At 44.9% G+C, this 19050-nt stretch overlaps 1 long non-coding RNA gene across 1 annotated transcript; it reads left to right on the forward strand.

Moving 5' to 3' along the window:
* Positions 1-11555: 11555 nt before the first annotated feature.
* LOC109772474 (uncharacterized) lies at positions 11556-12126 on the forward strand. The gene is made up of 3 exons (XR_002235114.4): positions 11556-11592; positions 11682-11946; positions 12032-12126. It is a non-coding gene; the product is annotated as an uncharacterized lncRNA (long non-coding RNA).
* The last annotated feature ends 6924 nt before the right edge of the window (positions 12127-19050 follow it).

Here is a 19050-nt window from a genome sequence, read left to right on the forward strand (position 1 = left end):
GTCTTTCAAGTTCTTCATAGTGACCAGTAGATATAAATCCCAAGTGACTCAAAGAATAGAGCTGTGCTCCCCGGCAACGGCGCCAGAAAATAGTCTTGATAACCCACAAGTATAGGGGATCGCAACAGTTTTCGAGGGTAGAGTATTCAACCCAAATTTATTGATTCGACACAAGGGGAGCCAGAGAATATTCCCAAGTATTAGCAGTTGAGTTGTCAATTCAACCACACCTGGATAACTTAGTATCTATAGCAAAGTAGTATGGAAGTAACGGTAACAGTAGCAAAAGTAATATTTTTGGGTTTTGTAGTGATTGTAACAGTAGCAACGGAAAAGTAAATAAGCGAGGAACAATATGTGAAAAGCTCGTAGGCATTGGATCGGTGATGGAGAATTATGCCGGATGCGGTTCATCATGTAACAATCATAACATAGGGTGACACAGAACTAGCTCCAATTCATCAATGTAATGTAGGCATGTATTCCGAATATAGTCATACGTGCTTATGGAAAAGAACTTGCATGGCATCTTTTGTCCTACCCTCCCGTGGCAGGGGGGTCCTAATGGAAACTAAGGGATATTAAGGCCTCCTTTTAATAGAGTACCGGACCAAAGCATTAACACATAGTGAATACATGAACTCCTCAAACTATGGTCATCACCGGGAGTGGTCCCGATTATTGTCACTTCGGGGTTGCCGGATCATAACACATAGTAGGTGACTATAGACTTGCAAGATAGGATCAAGCACTCACATATATTCATGAAAACATAATAGGTTCAGATCTGAAATCATGGCACTCGGGCCCTAGTGACAAGCATTAAGCATAGCAAAGTCATAGCAACATCAATCTCATAACATAGTGGATACTAGGGATCAAACCCTAACAAAACTAACTCGATTACATGATAGATCTCATCCAACCCATCACCGTCCAGCAAGCCTACGATGGAATTACTCACGCACGGCGGTGAGCATCATGAAATTGGTGATGGAGGATGGTTGATGATGACGACGGCGACGAATCCCCCTCTCCGGAGCCCCGAACGGACTCCAGATCAGCCCCCGGAGAGGTTTTAGGGCTTGGTGGCGGCTCCGTATCGTAAAACGTGATGAATCCTTCTCTGTGATTTTTTTCTCCCCGAAAGTGAATATATGGAGTTGGAGTTGAGGTCGGTGGAGCGTCAGGGGGCCCACGAGGCAGGGGGCGCGCCCAGGGGGACAGGCGCGCCCCCACCCTCGTGGACAGGGTGTGGGCCCCCTGATGTGGATTCTTCTTCCAGTATTTTTAATATTTTCCAAAAATACGTTCCGTGGAGTTTCAGGTCATTCCAAGAACTTTTGTTTTTGCACATAAATAACACCATGGCAATTCTGCTGAAAATAGCATCAGCCCGGGTTAGTTCCATTCAATTCATGCAAGTTAGAGTCCAAAACAAGGGCAAAAGTGTTTGGAAAAGTAGATACGACGGAGACGAATCATCCCCTCCTGGTATTTCTTCACCCAGTATTTTTTATATATTCCAAATAATTCTCCGTAAAGTTTTAGGACATTTGGAGTTGTGCAGAATAGGGATCTCAGATTTGCTCCTTTCCGTTCCAGAATTCCAGCTGCCGGCATTCTCCCTCTTCATATAATTCTTGCAAAATAAGATAGAAAAGGCATAAGAATTGTATCATAAAGTGTAATAACATTCCATAATGCAATAAATATCAACATAAAAACATGATGCAAAATGAATGTATCAACTCCCCCAAGCTTAGACCTCGCTTGTCCTCAAGTGAAAGCCAAAATTGATAATCATGACCACATGTTTAGAGATAGAGATGTCGATAAAACAAAATACGGACATGGGGGCATCATGATCATCTTTTAGAACAACAATATATTTTCATATAACTTCTTATGCTAAAGTGATAATTCGTTCACAAGGTAGAGTATGAATCATAAACTTCATTGAAAACTAACAAACTATGATCTCAGTCATTGATGCAATTGCAATTTGTCATAATGTCAGAAAGAGTAAATGTAAGAGCTTTTATTTAGCAAGTTCACATAATTGCAATTTGTCATAATGTTAGAAAGAGTAAATGTAAGAGCTTTTATTTAGCAAGTTCACATACTCAACCATCATTTAATCCTTCATAATTGCTAACACTCACGCGATACTTATGAGATCAAAGCTTCAGTCAGACACATAGAAAGATAGGGGCTTATAATTTTGTCTCCCAACTATTTACCTCAAGGTTAATGCCAACAATAATAACTCATGATCACCTATATCCGAGTGGATATGTATCCAACAAGTTTTTAATGATGTTAATCAGCAATATTCTTGGATTGTAGCCGGGAATCAAAGGGGATGTAAAGATGGATAGCTTGATAATGCTAAAATTTATATGGACAATGTGTTTCTAGTTATATTTGAGAAACCTCCTGACAAAAACACATCAACGGGAAATAAGAAGAAAGATGACAATACTTGAATCTATGCATTATGCCTAGTTAGGGGCATAAACCGATAGCGCTTGTTGGGAGGCAACCCAATAAAACGAAAATATAATAATACAATATTATTGCTTCCAGGACATATTTCCAACAAAGAAATCAACCATTCTCTTGTACTTGTTTTGTGATTCCCTTTTCCGATTCAAATAGAGTGATCATGCTTTGCGACACACCCCCTTATCTTGACGATGTTGTTGAAGATTCGACATTGGCAGCTTCAAAGTTAGTGGCAGATTTCCCTATCGGTTCCCTGTAGATGCCAACCTATTCACTCCGAGGGATCTCAAGGAAATTGAAAGTATCCAATTGATCAATACCAACGTTTCCTGTCCAGGTATTATGCGAACACATTGAAGAAATTTGTTGATGTAGCCAATGAGGATTGTTTGTCCTTGATATATGGTAAACACATGAGTATTAGGATTGTTTTGATGTGAGTTCATGTCGTTAGAGACAAGACTGGGAAGAGCATATCGTCAACGGGTAATAAACACCCCTTGCTAAAACGTCTCAACCTCGCCCAGAGCATACTGGGGAACATAGCCTTCAAAGGAATTGTTTCTGCAAGGAAATTTGTCGGTCATCAAATATGTTGGAGATCGTTGCAGAAATTAAAAAATTTCTACGCATCACCAAGAACAATCTATGGAGTCTTCTAGCAACGAGAGGGAAAAGAGTGCATCTACATACCCTTGTAGATCGCGAGCGGAAGCGTTCAAGTGAACGGGGTTGATGGAGTCGTACTCGTCGTGATCCAAATCACCGATGACCGAGCGCCGAACGGATGGCACCTCCGCGTTCAACACACGTACGGTTGGGGTAGACGTCTCCTCCTTCTTGATCCAGCAAGGGGAGGGAGAGGTTGATGGAGATCCAGCAGCACGACGACGTGGTGGTGGAAGCAGCGGGGATCTCGGCAGGGCTTCGCCAAGCTCAGCGAGAGGGAGAGGTGTCACGGGAGGGAGAGGGAGGCGCCATGGGCTTGGGGTGCTGCTCCCATGCGCCTCCCCACTATATATAGGGGTGGAGGGGGCTGGTTTCTTGCCCTCCAAGTCCATTGGGGTATTGTCAAAGGTGGGGGAAAGAAATCCCACCATTTCCCTTCCCCACCGATTGTTATCCCCCTTTTTTAGGGATCTTGATCTTATCCCTTCGGGATATTATCTTATTCCTTCTAAGGGGGGATCTTGGTGCGCCTTGACCAGGGCTGTGGAGGCCTTGCCCCCACTACCCACGTTCATGTGGGTCCCCCCATGCAGGTGGGCCCCACTCCAGAACCTTCTAGAACCTTCCCGGTACAATACCAAAAAATCCCGAACATTTTCCGGTGGCCAAAATAGGACTTCCCATATATAAATCTTTACCTCCGGACCATTCCGGAACTCCTCGTGACGTCCGGGATCTCATCCGGGACTCCGAACAACTTTCGGATTTCCGCATACTAATATCTCTACAACCCTAGCGTCACCGAACCTTAAGTGTGTAGACCCTACGGGTTCGGGAGACATGCAGACATGACCGAGACGACTCTCCGGTCAAAAACCAACAGCGGGATCTGGATACCCATGTTGGCTCCCACATGTTCCACGATGATCTCATCGAATGAACCACGATGTCGAGGATTCAATCAATCCCGTATACAATTCCCTTTGTCAATCGGTACGTTACTTGCCCGAGATTCGATCATCGGTATCCCAATACCTTGTTCAATCTCGTTACCGGCAAGTCACTTTACTCGTACCGTAATGCATGATCCCGTGACCAAACACTTGGTCACATTGAGCTCATTATGATGATGCATTACCGAGTGGGCCCAGAGATACCTCTCCGTCATACGGAGTGAGAAATCCCAGTCTCGATTCGTGCCAACCCAACAGACACTTTCGGAGATACCCGTAGTGCACCTTTATAGCCACCCAGTTACGTTGTGACGTTTGGCACACCCAAAGAACTCCTATGGTATCCGGGAGTTGCACAATCTCATGGTCTAAGGAAATGATACTTGACATTTGGAAAAGCTCTAGCAAATGAACTACACGATCTTGTGCTATGCTTAGGATTGGGTCTTGTCCATCACATCATTCTCCTAATGATGTGATCCCGTTATCAATGACATCCAATGTCCATAGTCAGGAAACCATGACTATCTATTGATCAACGAGCTAGTCAACTAGAGGCTCACTAGGGACATGTTGTGGTCTATGTATCACACATGTATTACGATTTCTGGATAACACAATTATAGCATGAAGAATAGACATTAATCATGAACAAGGAAATATAATAATAACCATTTTATTATTGCCTCTAGGGCATATTTCCAACAAAATACTAACAAGTGTTATTTGTAGATTCAATACAAGCACATGTGGTATGAAATTATTAAAGAGGAGGAAGGTGTAGGTCTAGGGTTCAGAACTGAACCTCCAATACTTAGGAAGCCTCTTGGGAGGCCTACGAAGCAAAGCATCCAAACCTCTTATGAAAAGGTTTCTGGGTTAGGAGCAAGGAAAAATGATTGCAAAAACATTCTAGAGGACTTGGCCATGTCAAGAGGGTTTGCAAAAATGATGTCCCATGGGAGCTCATAGAGAATGCAAATGAACCTCTGTTTGAGGAAGATGCTCCTGCTGCGGAAGATGCTGAGGTGAATGGAGGCGATCCTTCTCCTCTAGAGAAAAAGAGCAAGAGTGGTGTTGTTGGTGAACTTAAGCACCAATATGGTGACTTGGCCAATATGGAGAATTTCAGCACCAAGATGATCAATTTCACCAACATGATAAATATCAACACTAATATGATGGATTTGACCAACATGATGAATAGCAGCAGCAAGAGGTTGGATTTTCTCAATTCTCTGAATGTTATTAATTTGATAAAATGGTTGAAAGTGTTGTAGGCAGTACGAAGGTATCCATGCCACTTTCATTATTCTATTATTCTCTAGATGATCATTCTCCATCCTTCGAAAACATAATCTCAAACACATAAGGAGCAGCAAGAAGGCATCCATGCCACTTGATGATTCTCCGGTCTCCAAAAACATCAGGAGGGACAAGAAACTGAATTTGTAGTTGTGGAAATGTAATAATTTTTTAACAATGTACTAGACCCGGTGTATTGTGTTTACTATTGATGAACAATGTAACTGAAACATGTTAAATGTATGTGACATGCATTTATCTTTAATTACTTCAAAACAATTTCAATTTTTCCTTAATCAATAAATTGGCCAAAGTTCAAAAACAATGGGCCAATTGAGCTAAAACTTTACCAATTTGTACACATGTATGTAGAATTACTTGATATTTTATAGAAAAGCTAGTTTTGCTTGTTGATTGAAAATATGGCTAATTTATTTTAAATAATACATTTTTTTATTAAATTACACAAATATTACGCCGAAAATATATTTTTCACAAATAATACACCGTCGGCCGTCAGCCGGCCGACTGGACCTAATCGGCCCACAGCAGGCCGATCGGCTTGCTGCTGGCCGACTGCTGGCCCGCCTAGCACGCGTCGGCCTCTGATTGGGCTGGCCACGTAGCGAGGGGGAGGGAGGGAGCTGTCGGCGCGGGTGTGCCCCTGTCGGCCTACCGCGGGCCGATCGGCCAGCTGCTGGCCGACAGGGCGCGGCCCCACCTCGCGCGCGGCTGGCCGGCTGCTCCCTGCGGCCTTATCCTCCCCTTCCTCCCATTTCTTCTGTTCTTCTTCTTCTCTTACCTTCTCCTTTCTCTACACAAAAATGCCACCAATTTATACACCTAAATGAGCAAGTTTTTGTGATTTTGGCACCGTGAATGGATTCAACTCAGTTAGGGCAGCCAAAAGAGGTCTCGATCTACTGATGGGGTAGCTCGTGGTGGTCGTGGTGAGCATTTTGGTGGAGGTAGTGGTGGTGAAGTTGGGGCAGTGTGGTGGTGGTGAAGTTGGGGCAGTGTGGTGGAGGTGAAGCTGTCGTTCTTCGTTCTTCGTTGGAGGCGGAGCACCGGCAGTTGGGTGGCCGCCGTTCGTCGTTCTTCGTTCGCACGCACGCTTCAAGGGTATATTTCAGCAGACATTTTATTTTTCGTAGGTGCTCCGGTAGTATTTGTTAATATGTTTCGATGTGAAATAAATTAGGTGTGTGATTATTGTTATTTGCCCCGGTAGTATACGTAAATATATTTAGATGTCAACTAATTAGTTGTGTAAAAATGTGTAGTTGCTCCGGTAATATTCCGTACTATATGTGGATGTCAAGTATTTAGGAGTGTCAGTATTTGTAGTAGTTCCGAAAAAAGGTCCGTAATATAGGCAGTCCAGTCAAATATATTAATCTATCAATATTTGTAGTTGCTACGGCAAATATTCGTAATATACTTGTAGGTGTGTGAATTGTATTAGTTGCTCTGTTAATATTCTGTAATATATAGCTAGGTAATATATAGACATGTCTAATATTTGTTAGTGGGGATATTAAGTTGTTGCTTAATACTTGTATTTCGTTGTTGAAAAAAAATAGGTGAGTCGAGATGTCCGATGTAGTGAAGTTCAGATTTTACTACGGTCCTGGTACTGTCCAAACAACTGAGATGGGAGCAGATCTGAGTGAATTTACTCACATAGAGGTGCCAATGAGCGCACCACAAACATGGTCTGTCTGTCTGTTGAAAGAATGGATTGCGGCAAGTTTAGGTCTTGATACTGAAACACACACCGTCGGTGTTCATGCATTGTGGACACGGTCAAGTTCAATAATTTAATTTTATTTGAGGCCAATAGAGGGAGACTCCGATTGGGTGCGGTGGTTACAAGGTTGTGAACGAAGGGGATGCAATCCTGTTGCTTTAGTGCTTCCCGTCGTGAAGGAGGTCACTGGACATGAAGGCGAGGGTGGCTACGAAGGACAGAGCAGTCAGGTAGAAGGAGGAAATGCTTATGGTTACGAACAAGGACAGAGCAGTCAGGTAGAAGGAGGAAATGCTTATGGTTATGAACCAGGGCAGAGTAGTCAGGTAGAAGGAGGAAATGCCGATGGTGATTACAATGGCGAGGTGGACGCTGACGAGGTAGATGGGCACATGCAGAACCAGATGGAAGAAGAAGACACCGATGTTGAAAGGGGTCATGCCGATGATTCTGACGAGTCAGATGAAGAAGAAAATGCAGAGGAGGTCCCGAATCCTGCATGGTGGAATCATGACTTCTCATCTGCAATGACCGTGAATGATGGACATGATTCAGCCTGGCAATATCACCAGAACAATATTGCGACGGGTGCTATGTATCCGAACAAGCAAGCCCTGAAGGACGCAATAATTAATTGGGCAATGTCCACGCAAAGGGTTTTCACAGCTCAGGTGTCCAGTCAGAAATTCCTGACAATGGTATGCAAGAACGCAGATTGTCCCGCCAGGGTGCATGGCTTTCTCCCTAAGTATGGCACAAGTTGGGTGATAAGTGACTTAGTTAATCACACTTGTCTTATTCCCTGCATCCCTCAAGATCATGCCAACCTTTCATCCACGCTTATTGCTCGATTGTTTTACGATGAGATAGTGCAGGGCAAAGCTATGGAAGTGAAGGCAGTCCAGACAAAAGTCTTCGCCAGGTTCAAGTACATAATTTCTTATGGCAAGGCTTGGAGGGCTAAGCATGCGGCGCTTGAGAGGAGATTTGGTTCTTATTTTGATGCATATGACTCTGTTGTCCACCTCCTCCACACCCTGCAGCAGCGGAATCCAGGCACCTATATCGATATCCAAGACATGTTCATGCCAGAGTTCCCAACTGTGAGGGTGTTGCATCGTCTCTTCTTCTCTTTCGGTGTATGCATCGAAGCTTTCAAGCATTGCCGACCGGTGATATGTGTTGACGGTACTTTTCTCACAGGCAAGTACAAGGGTCAGATCCTGACAGCCATAGGTCAAGACAGCCAAAATCAAGCCGTCCCACTGGCATTTGCTTTTGTGGAGAGTGAGAACATTGAAAGTTGGACATGGTTCTTTAGGCAGTTGAAAATATCAGTTGTGAAGGAGAAGCCCAATGTGTGCATCCTTCATGACAGGCATGTAGGTATACTCAGTGCGATAAGGACACTGACAAACCCAGGCCCTGAGGAACAAGTTCCATGGCAGGACTTGCAGAGCCGTTGGTGCATGCGCCATCTGGGGGCTAATTTCTTCTCACAGTTTAGAAATAAGAACCTGATGAATCTGTTCAAAAAACTCTGCAAGCATAACCAGTTATGGAAGTACAATTTGATACGCGACAGACTTGATGTGTGCACGTAGAGACACGTGAGGGACAGGAAAGCAGCAAGAGATGCAGCGGTGAGGGCACATGTTGAAGCAGTAGCTGCACAGTTGGCAACAGGAACAACGGCCGTGGAGGAGGAGCCTGTTGGGCTATGTGACCTGCCAGGCTTTGACCCACCTGGTACTAGGAGAAGGCTCGGGAGGTCGATTAAAACCTTCGAGCAGTGGATAGAGCATGAGCCTCTGGAGAGGTGGTCTTTGCTACATGACACACATGGAGCAAGGTACGGTGTCATGACAACGAACCTCGCGGAAACATACAACTTTGTCCTCAGAGGAAACCGGGCATTGCCACTTACAGCCATCGTTGAGGGTATTTTCTATGGCACGTCAAGTATTTCAGAGATAGACATCAAAAAGCAGAGCAACATATCTGGAACAACCCAAATACACGGTACTGTGAAAGAGTCACGAAGTACATGGACAACAAGATGCAAAAAGCTAGGTCACACACTGTAGTCGCCATCGGTAATCAAGAAAGAAGGTTTGAGGTCCGCTTACCCAACAACAAATTCGGATGTGCAAATGAGTTGAGGACGCATGAGGTGAAAATTGGCAATGAAGCCTGGCCAACGTGTGAGTGCACATGCAATAAACCGAAATTGCTTCACCTACCTTGCTCACATGTGCTTGCTGCTTGCGGGCAGCTTGGAATGGACGCAATATCGTTTGTGTCTCCATTTTTTCTGAAAGAGTCTGTCCTCAATACCTGGACAGGTGAGCTGATGGGTTTTCGATCAATGGGTAATTTCAACAGCGTCAACCCCGCCGAAAGGCGTTACATTCCAAACCCAGAGCATATGCGTACAAGTAGAGGCAGACGGCAGTGTCAGCGCATCCAGAATGATATGGATGAATCTGAAGCAGGAGGTCCGACTAGGCAATGCATTCTATGCAATGAATTTGGCCATAGGGACACTAATTGTCCCACCTTCGTCACTGGGCGTGGACGAGGCAACCGGGGAAGAAGAGGAGGTAGAGGCAGTAGAGGAGTAAGGGCGAGAGGAAGAAGCTAAGCTAGCAGTAGTATGTTCTGAATTTGTATTAAGTGTGGTGTGGCACTATGTTCTGAATTTGTATTAAGTGTGGCACTATGTTCTGAATTTGTATTAAGTGTGACACTATGTTCTGAATTTGTATTAAGTGTGGCACTATGTTCTGAATTTTTATTAAGTGTGGCACTATGTTCTGAATTTGTAATAAGTGTGACACTATGTTCTGAATTTTTATTAACTGTGACACTATGTTCTGAATTTGTATGCATGCGGCGCTTGAGTGGAGATTTGTATTAAGTGTGACACTATGTTCTGAATTTTGTATGTGCTGGAATGTCGGGATTGTGGTTGCTGAATGGGGACATTGATAGGGGTCATCGTGCTGCGATATGGTATGAGCGCAAGCTTGAGCCTCTGGTCACTCGCACTCCTAAGGAAAACTGGATGATACACTCAGGATGGCTTCAGCGGTACGTGCTTTATTAATTTGCACACTGACATGCATATTAATGGTTGAAATGGGAGACACTAACTGAAATGTTCTCTTATGAAGGTTGAAATGGGCCGGCCTTTTACCTTTCGCGCGTCTGGTTGAGTCTATCCCGGGTGAGAAACGCCTCGCCATCGATGGGTCTTTGCTGAGCTGCTTAGTGGACCGTTGGAGGCCAGAGACCCACACGTTTCACTTCAGATGGGGAGAGATGGCTCCTACTCTGGAGGATGTGTCACTTTTGCTCGGACTACCATTGGCAGGTCATGCCGTAGGACCGTTGGACGCACCGGCTGGTTGGGAGCGAGCTCTTACACAACGTTTTCATGGTGTTTTTACGGATGCTCCGGATCCGGTATGGGAGCATCACGGACCTAAGTATGAGTGGTTGCTAAATTTCCGGGTAATTTCCCCTACCTATTATCTTCAAGTTATCGTGCATACAGTTTTATAGAAAATAATTGCGGCTTACTAAAACTTTCTCTTCGCTTAATGCAGATCCAGAACTTCCGGGCGCCGTTGACTGCGGAACAGATCACTCGGAGCCTGGAGGCCTACTTAATGTGGCTTTTCGGCAAGGTGATGTTCACGGAGAACCATGTCACCACTATTAGCGCGCTCTACATCCCTATGGCACTCGAGATAGCGAGCGCTCAGACGGCGTATCAGATCAGACAGAGGAGTTGGGGTTCGGCGGTCTTAGCGGCTACATACCGAGGTATGTGCAATGGTTGCTAGCTTACATCGAGAAAGCCAGCCCTTCTTGGATGCCCTCTATTCCTACAACTGTGGTCGTGGGAGAGGTTCTCTATAGGGCGACCAGATGTACGTGTTCATGAGCCTATAGACGCCATGTTTGATGTTGACGGCATCGACATGCCTACTTTCGGTCTGTGTTGGACACGTCACGAGGTATGCACCGTGTTGTAGTTTAATGCAACTTTTTTCTGCACAAGAGATAGTTCGATGCTAGCGGCTACTAACTTTTCTTCTCTGCAGAGACGCTTTGCTAGTGATTAGACCAGGAATGCATGCACAGCATTGAACGAGCAGTTCGATGCGTACATCGGGGTCATCTGGCAGCCCTACACGGAAGCAACCATACAAGCGAGATACCCTGGTGGTATGTCTGTGCTATGTACAAGGGACCGAGATTACTGGATGACAAAATCTAAGATCATCTTCGATGTCTTCATCGAGGAGATGGCACAACAGAGGGTTATGAGGCAATTTGGTCTTCTGCAGTTGGAGCTACCTCCCCTATAGAGAACCCGGTGCCAGCACACATCCACAGGTATTAACCAGTTTTTCAATGTTGCATTATCTTTCATAGTAATCCATTCGAAGCTTTAGGTAATTGTTGAACACACACCACAATTTTAGGACGACAAGGAAGGGCATGACCAGGACAACTGCTGACTGGCTAGTTAGACTAGAGCCGTATGTTATAGAATGGGAGACAGCAAACACAAATCTATGGCACGAGAATCACAATTTCGATCTCGATGAATTCAATCTCTATTTGCGGCGCTACATGACCGGAACACGGTTACGCATCGTTGAGTACTCCCACCCAGAGGAGATACCGGATCCTACTCCGTCGGATATGTACCCGAGCTATGATACTTCGGGCTCTAGGCAGTACGCGGTAAGATATATTTTCTTTATGTAATGTTGTCACATACTTTGACGTGCAAGAGAGAGACATTATTAATCGTCATGGAAATTTGCAGGCTACCTTGACACGCGAACTCTACGACGACGTGACCACCTTTGGACGATCACTATCGTCTGGACCTCTTCTTCAGCATCGTCCAGTGGTACAGCCCTTCTTGGAAAGAATTCAGAATAAGATGCGGACTATGTACGAGGCTATCACGTGCACCCAGAGAACCGATGTTGTTCAGCACCAGTAGGAGCAGCCGCGTCACTCCATGCACCGACATCAACAACGTCCACGTCTAGCACATCAGCCGACAACCAGGCCACCCCGTCCTGACCAACCTGGCAGTTCTACGTGGCACCCGCAGCACTTTGGTCCCACGTCGAGCTTCATGTTATCTCCACAGCCATAGCAACACGGTCCCTCGTCGAGCTTCGTGTTATCTCCACAGCCACAGCAGCACGGTCCCTCGTCCAGTTTCGTGTTTGAGCCAGAGCAGCCGTCACAGCCAGCAGGTATGTGTCTTCATATTTATTGTTTTCAATATTAATTGACGCGACCTCATTCTTCATGATGAAACGTTCCATCGCGTAGGAGCCTACGGATATCAGGCGTCTATGTCGGCATCACATGATACGTTTGGGAGTGATCAACATCCCGAGGAGAACATACAGGCTCAGATGTCGCAGCACACCCAGTGGATGAACATGTTTTCGACTCCTCCACCAGGCCCCACACAGGATACACAGCATGACCAGGGAGAGTCTGAGATTCCTCCTCATCACATTAGGGCACCCGACAGGTTGGGATGGTCGCCGCTTCCAGATCCGCCTCCCCGCCAGGCCAGACGTCGTCACTGACGCTTCTATCTATCAGTAGAGACATTACCATCTATTTCTGTGTGAGACTTATGTCTATTCTATGTATGAGACAAATGACTATGTACTTATGTATGAGACATATGCCTACTCTATTTTAGTACTCTATTATCCGAACTACAAGATCATATTTAGATAGAACATAATACTCATACAACGAGACATTACAAACAACTAGATAGAACTACATCTAAATTAAATGGTACGTAACTGAAGTCACAACATACAGCATAAAAACTATATGAAGTCATCATCGTCATCCTCGATCGATGCAGAACTCTTGCCCTTCGACTATGCAGAAACCTTGCCCTTCGATGATGAACTCTTGCCCTTCGATGATGCAGAACCCGGAAGCGGCGGCATGAAGATATCATCTTCGTCCTCGCTCTCCTCAGTCCATAAACATGGATTATTTGCTGCAATCCTTCTGAAAGTTTCACTCTTCGGCACCACTACCTTCTTCCACCTGTCATGCAACCTAAGAAGTTCTTTACGTACCCCCTCATAGGTCCTTTCAGGCCACCCAGACCTACGTAATTGGTGAGCCAACTCATTCATTATGGTGTCACTACCGGTGAGTTCGTCCCATGGAACTATCCTATTATCCATCCTGAATTCGGTAGCTAGCCTCAGAAGAGTCCTGCTCATCCCAGGGTGAAAACTACGATCGAAAGGATAATGGGACATCTCAACTACACTAGACTAGAATGCTTATCCACCTCCGTCTGAAGGGGGTTTTATAGGTAGAGAGGAGAAAATGGCGGGAAAGAACGACTGCGGTATGGCGGGAAAGGGTTGGCGGGAAATGGGTGGCGGGAAACGGGTGGCGGGAAATAGTTGGCGCGAACATATGGCGGGAAAGGGGTTGTGCGGAATACGTCATAGTTTTAAAAAAAACCAGGGATCGTTCGGAAAAAAATGGTGGCTTGCACCAGTCGGCCCACTGCAGGCCTATCGGCCAACTGCAGGCCGACTGGACCCTGTCGGCCAACTGCAGGCCGACTGGACTTGATCTGGTGGCCGACAGCCCAATCGGCCAGCAGCAAGCAGATGGGCCACCAGTAGGCCTGCTGTGGGCTGACTAGGCTCAGTCGGCCTGCAGCGGGCCGACGGTGTATTATTTTTGAAAAATATTTTTTCAGCATAATATTTCTGTAATTTAATAAAAAAATGTACTATTTAAAAAATTAGCGAAAATATGGCTATATGTAGGCCAAAAAGGTCATTGTTATGCAAGTGTGGTATTCAACCTTGGAGAAATGGTGTGCTTTTTTATGAAAAACTCATGTAGTAATATTAGGACACGTTGTGAATTTGTTTTTGACACCTTTTGTTTTTATTATTTATTTTTTTTCTAGAAAAGTTGGAGAAATGCTAAATATAGATTATTACATATAATTTATGATTTTGATTCGTATTTATCATTGCAAATATTAAACCAAGCATTGCATAGAATTTATAATGAAAATGAGCTCAAGTGAGTACTTGAAAAGTGTGTGCGCATATTTTAGTGTGATGTTATTAGAGATAGTCCAATTGGTGATCTGTCATTATTTACCCTCATATATATGTATTTTTCTAAGATTTTTATTATAAGATATTCTACCAATATTATGACTTCATGCCAATTCCAATTAATTTTGGACAACACTCATATATTCTTTCGTTGTTTTGCCTTCAACAGCCAACCATAATGCAAAAGTAATATATTACATGAGAAATGATGATTTTAATTCATATTTGTCATTATAGGTGTTAAAGCAAGTTGTAGAATTTTCTTGAAGTATAAAAGATTCAATGGTCACTGCCTCACTGGAATGTTTGGGTGGTACGAAGTTCAAGATTTGGGGTGTAAGTATTATAAACTTTTTCAGAGTTAGTCTATTATGTGAATAATCTATTTTTTATCTTATGTATTCTTCTCTAATCACATGGTTATTTTATCATTTGTTTTGAAATCATGCAAAAACTCACCAGTGAGGAATTTAAACCTGTGTGTCCTGAAGACTTAACTTCGACAGTGAAGCTAAATAACTCACTTTGGAGGAGATTTTCAAGTGTTCGCTCATGGAAGAATTAGGTTTGACTAAGCACACATGAGATGCGAAGGCTTCAATCTTACTTTCACTTAGAATCTCCTTAATAGTACAGTTTGTCTTGCCACTCAAATGAGGAATAAAGAAACTAGAACGAAAAGTATATACAACAACTTTCAATTTTTCAATGGGCGTTCTGAAGACTTCAATGCTCTCATAACGTTTTCAAGGGTCATCACCCCAAATCCTGTGGGGTCTGTCACGTGTGTATATTTACAAACACATTGTTATTTTAAACTATTTTGTATTTTTCTAGAAAACTTCTAGTCTATTCATCATGCCATGATAATACAGAGAACACAGAATAACAAAAATTACATCCATGTTCGTAGACCACATAGCGACGACTACCAGCATTGGAGCTAGTTGAAGTCGCATCGCTACCGTCGCCCTCCCTCACTAGAGCCGGGCCAAACATGTCGTAGTAGACAGTGGGGAAGTCCTCATTTTGAGGCCCCACGGGACCTACGTACCAGAACAAAAACCGTCCCTGATGAGGAAAAACATAGATCTAAAGGATCCAACCTATATACACACGAACGAAGACGAACAAAGATTGGATCCAAGCAGATCCAACGAAGCTTAGCATTGACCAAATCTTGCGAGGTCCACTGGATACATGCCTTGTTAGAAGGGATTAGAGAGGATTGGTGGAATTATTGATGTATTGCTTGAGCCTCATGGGCATATATATAGGAGTACATGGTCATCTTGGAGTACAAGTCAAGGCAGGAACAAATCCTACGCTATCCTATGTTTCCTAAATAAACATTATACTCAACATCGCAGTCACAATGGTAGCGACGCAGACTGTGAGACTGGAGAAGAATCTGAAGACAAGTTGAAGGCCACCCCCCACAGTCATAGCGGTCGATGCATCACAGAAGTCGCGACTGGAGTGGTACCCGACGAGGTTGCTCAAGCAAGGCGTTAGCTCTTTGTGCCGTTTGTCGAGGTAGCCGAGAGCATAGGGTGGTGGAGCCGTGGTCGAGGTAGCCGTGCAAAGAACGTCGTGGTCGATGTCGAGTCGGGGTGGCCGGTGTCGAGGAATTCGCCGTGGAGCCGCGGGCACAAGGAGGCGCCGAGTTACTCATGGTGCAGTGGTGTCGATGCACCGGAAAGAAGATGTTGTTGACGATGCGTCGCGCCGAGTTTGCCAAGCCCGGTGACACATCATGGATGATAGCACGCCAGCACCGGGCATGCGTAGATGGACGAAGACGAAGTTGACGAAGCGCCACACCAGGCTTGCCAAGCCCGGGGACACGTCGTGGACGAAGGCATGCATTTGCCAGCACCGGGCATGCGTAGAGGGACCTGCATGAGCTGTACGCCATGTCGAGGAGTCGGAGGGGCCAGCAGAGAAGGAGACTCGACAGCGGTTGTGGCGCCAATCGGCATGGGGCTGATGTCACCAACGATGGTTGGAGTAGACGAAGTGTTCGCGGTAGATGACGGCGGCGCTGGCGACGGGTTGGTGTTGGACGAAGACGAAGGGGGGTGGACGGGCGGCGGCAGCGGCTACAGGGGTAGCAGCGGCGGCGGCCGAAGAAGAGCGGGACAGCGGCCTGATAACCGACAAGTATAGGGGATCGCAACAGTTTTCGAGATTAGAGTATTCAACCCAAATTTATAGATTCGACACAAGGGGAGCCAAAGAATTTTGAAGGTATTAGCAGCTGAGTTGTCAATTCAACCACACCTGGAGATTAATTATCTGCAGCAAGCAATCAGCAGCAAAGTAGTATGATAGTTTTGATAGTAGTAACAGCAGCAATGGTAAGAGTAACAGTGATAGCAGTAATTTTGTAGCAAGTGTAACAGTGATGATAGCAGTACTAACTTAGCAGAAGAATACAAGGTAAATTCGTAGGCATTGGATTGGTGACTTGTTGGATGATATTCATCATGAGTCAGTTATAACCTAGGGCGATACGACACTAGCTCCAGTTCATCAATATAATGTAGGCATGTATTCCGTAAATAGTCATACATGCTTGTGGAAAGAACTTGCATGACATCTTTTATCCTACCCTCCCGTGGCAGCGGGGTCCATATTGGAAACTAAGGGATATTAAGGCCTCCTTTTAATAGAGAACCGGAATAAAGCATTAACACATAGTGAATACATGAACTCCTTAAACTACGGTCATCACCGGGAGTGGTCCCGACTATTGTCACTCCGGGGTTGCCGGATCATAACACGTAGTAGGTGACTATAACTTGCAAGATCGGATCTAAAACATCACTACTGCAGGATGCTGCTAACGCGACACTACAATCAGAGACCCTTTGACGAAACTGTGTGCGATGCAATAATCGCAAACGGTGGTGTAAAAAACCCGTCAAAAAAGGTGCAAAACATTTGCGATGGAGGATGCATCAAACACGGTTCGGATTTTAGTTGCGTGTGCAATGCTGGGCATACGGTTCAGTTCCATCAACCGTTTGCGATGAGGAGGAACAGATGAAGGTGTGTGCAATGTACAGCATACGGTTCACTCGGATAAACTGTTTGTGATTAGGCAACACAAAAGAAACGGTTAGCCAGATCAAGGTGTGTGCGATGTACAACATATGGTTCACTTGGATGAACTGTTTGTGATTAGGCAACACAAAAGAAGCGGTCAGCCTGATCAAGGTGTGTGCGATATACAACATGCGGTTCACTCGGATGAACTGTTTGCGTTGAGACAAGAGAACAGAAACGGTTCAATATAACAAATGCCATAAATATTGCAAGGTTCAAATTCAAAGATTACAACGCCCAAATTCAAACATTGCAAGCATCGTCATTTCTGCAAAGGGATCATCCGCTGACAAGTCATGTTTGGGTTTGACACAGTGACTTCCAATTGCTCCGGCATATGCTCTTCCAATACGAAGTTTAGCTTTTTTGGAGGCTCTTCCATTCCGCAGTACCTGCCGGCTCTCATAATCATACCATTCATCTTTCCTAATTAAATGCGTGTTCAACCTCAGTACCCTCAGCAGCTTTGCTCTGGCAAGAAAAAACCTGGCGAGTGTAATCTCCGGTAAGGTCCCTCGGTAGGAGTTCAAAGTAATATTTGAGAGATGTAGATCCAGGCATTCGATGTGATTGTCGTTGTAAACATTATCCACCTCCGGGCCTGTTATTATCTGCAAAAGAAGGGAACGTGTTAGTGCCTACATGCAGTTTTGGACACTGCTACACGCCCATTTGGTTTGCAGGATTTGTAAAATGCACCAACGTGCCATCTTCGATCTGACATTATTAACATGGGCATTTGATTACAATCTAGAAACATGTAGCCTTCTTCACAAGAGGTTGGATTGGATGAAAAATTCCCTAAGAAAACTAGTACAGATGAATCCAAAGGAGAAATGCTTATGGATTGTAACCATATGAATCAAGCAACCAATATGGGGTGGGAGGTGTATGTCCTGAAATCCTCCAAAATTCCTTCAGAAATCGTAGTACATTGTCATTGTAAACTTGGGAAAAGGTGTAAAAAATTGAACTCCCTTATGGTTAACATTTAACAGGAAAGGAACATCTATTGGGGAACGCAGTATTTCAAAAAAATTCCTACAATCACGCAGGATCTATCTAGGAGATGCATAGCAACGAGAGGGGGAGTATATCTTCATACCCTTGGAGATCGCAAAGCGGAAGTGTTTATCAACACGGTTGATGTAGTCGTACATTTTCACGATCCGTCCCGATCAAGTACTGAACGTACGGCACCTCCGCGTTTAGCACACGTTCAGCTCGATGACGTCCTCGCCTTCTTGATCCAGCAAAACGGGCGAAGTAGTAGATGAGTTCCGGCAGCACGACGGCGTGGTGACGGTGTTGGTGAAGAACAATCTCCGCAGGGCTTCACCTAAGCACTGTGAAAACTATGACAGAGGATAAACTAGAGGGGACAGGGTTGCCGGCACAGGGCTTGGTGTTTCTTGATGTGTCTTTGGTGCTAGCCCTGCCCCTCTATTTATATGTTGAGCCCTGGGGTCGAAACTTGGAGCAAAAGCCTCCTCAAAGTCGGTTTTGCCCGAAAGGCAAGAGTCCCACTCGGACTCCAGGACCAAACGCCACAATCCTTGGCGTCTGCCAAGACGCCATGGGCCTC

Source organism: Aegilops tauschii, chromosome 5 (assembly GCF_002575655.3).
Source record: "Aegilops tauschii subsp. strangulata cultivar AL8/78 chromosome 5, Aet v6.0, whole genome shotgun sequence".
Classification (NCBI taxonomy): domain Eukaryota; kingdom Viridiplantae; phylum Streptophyta; class Magnoliopsida; order Poales; family Poaceae; genus Aegilops; species Aegilops tauschii.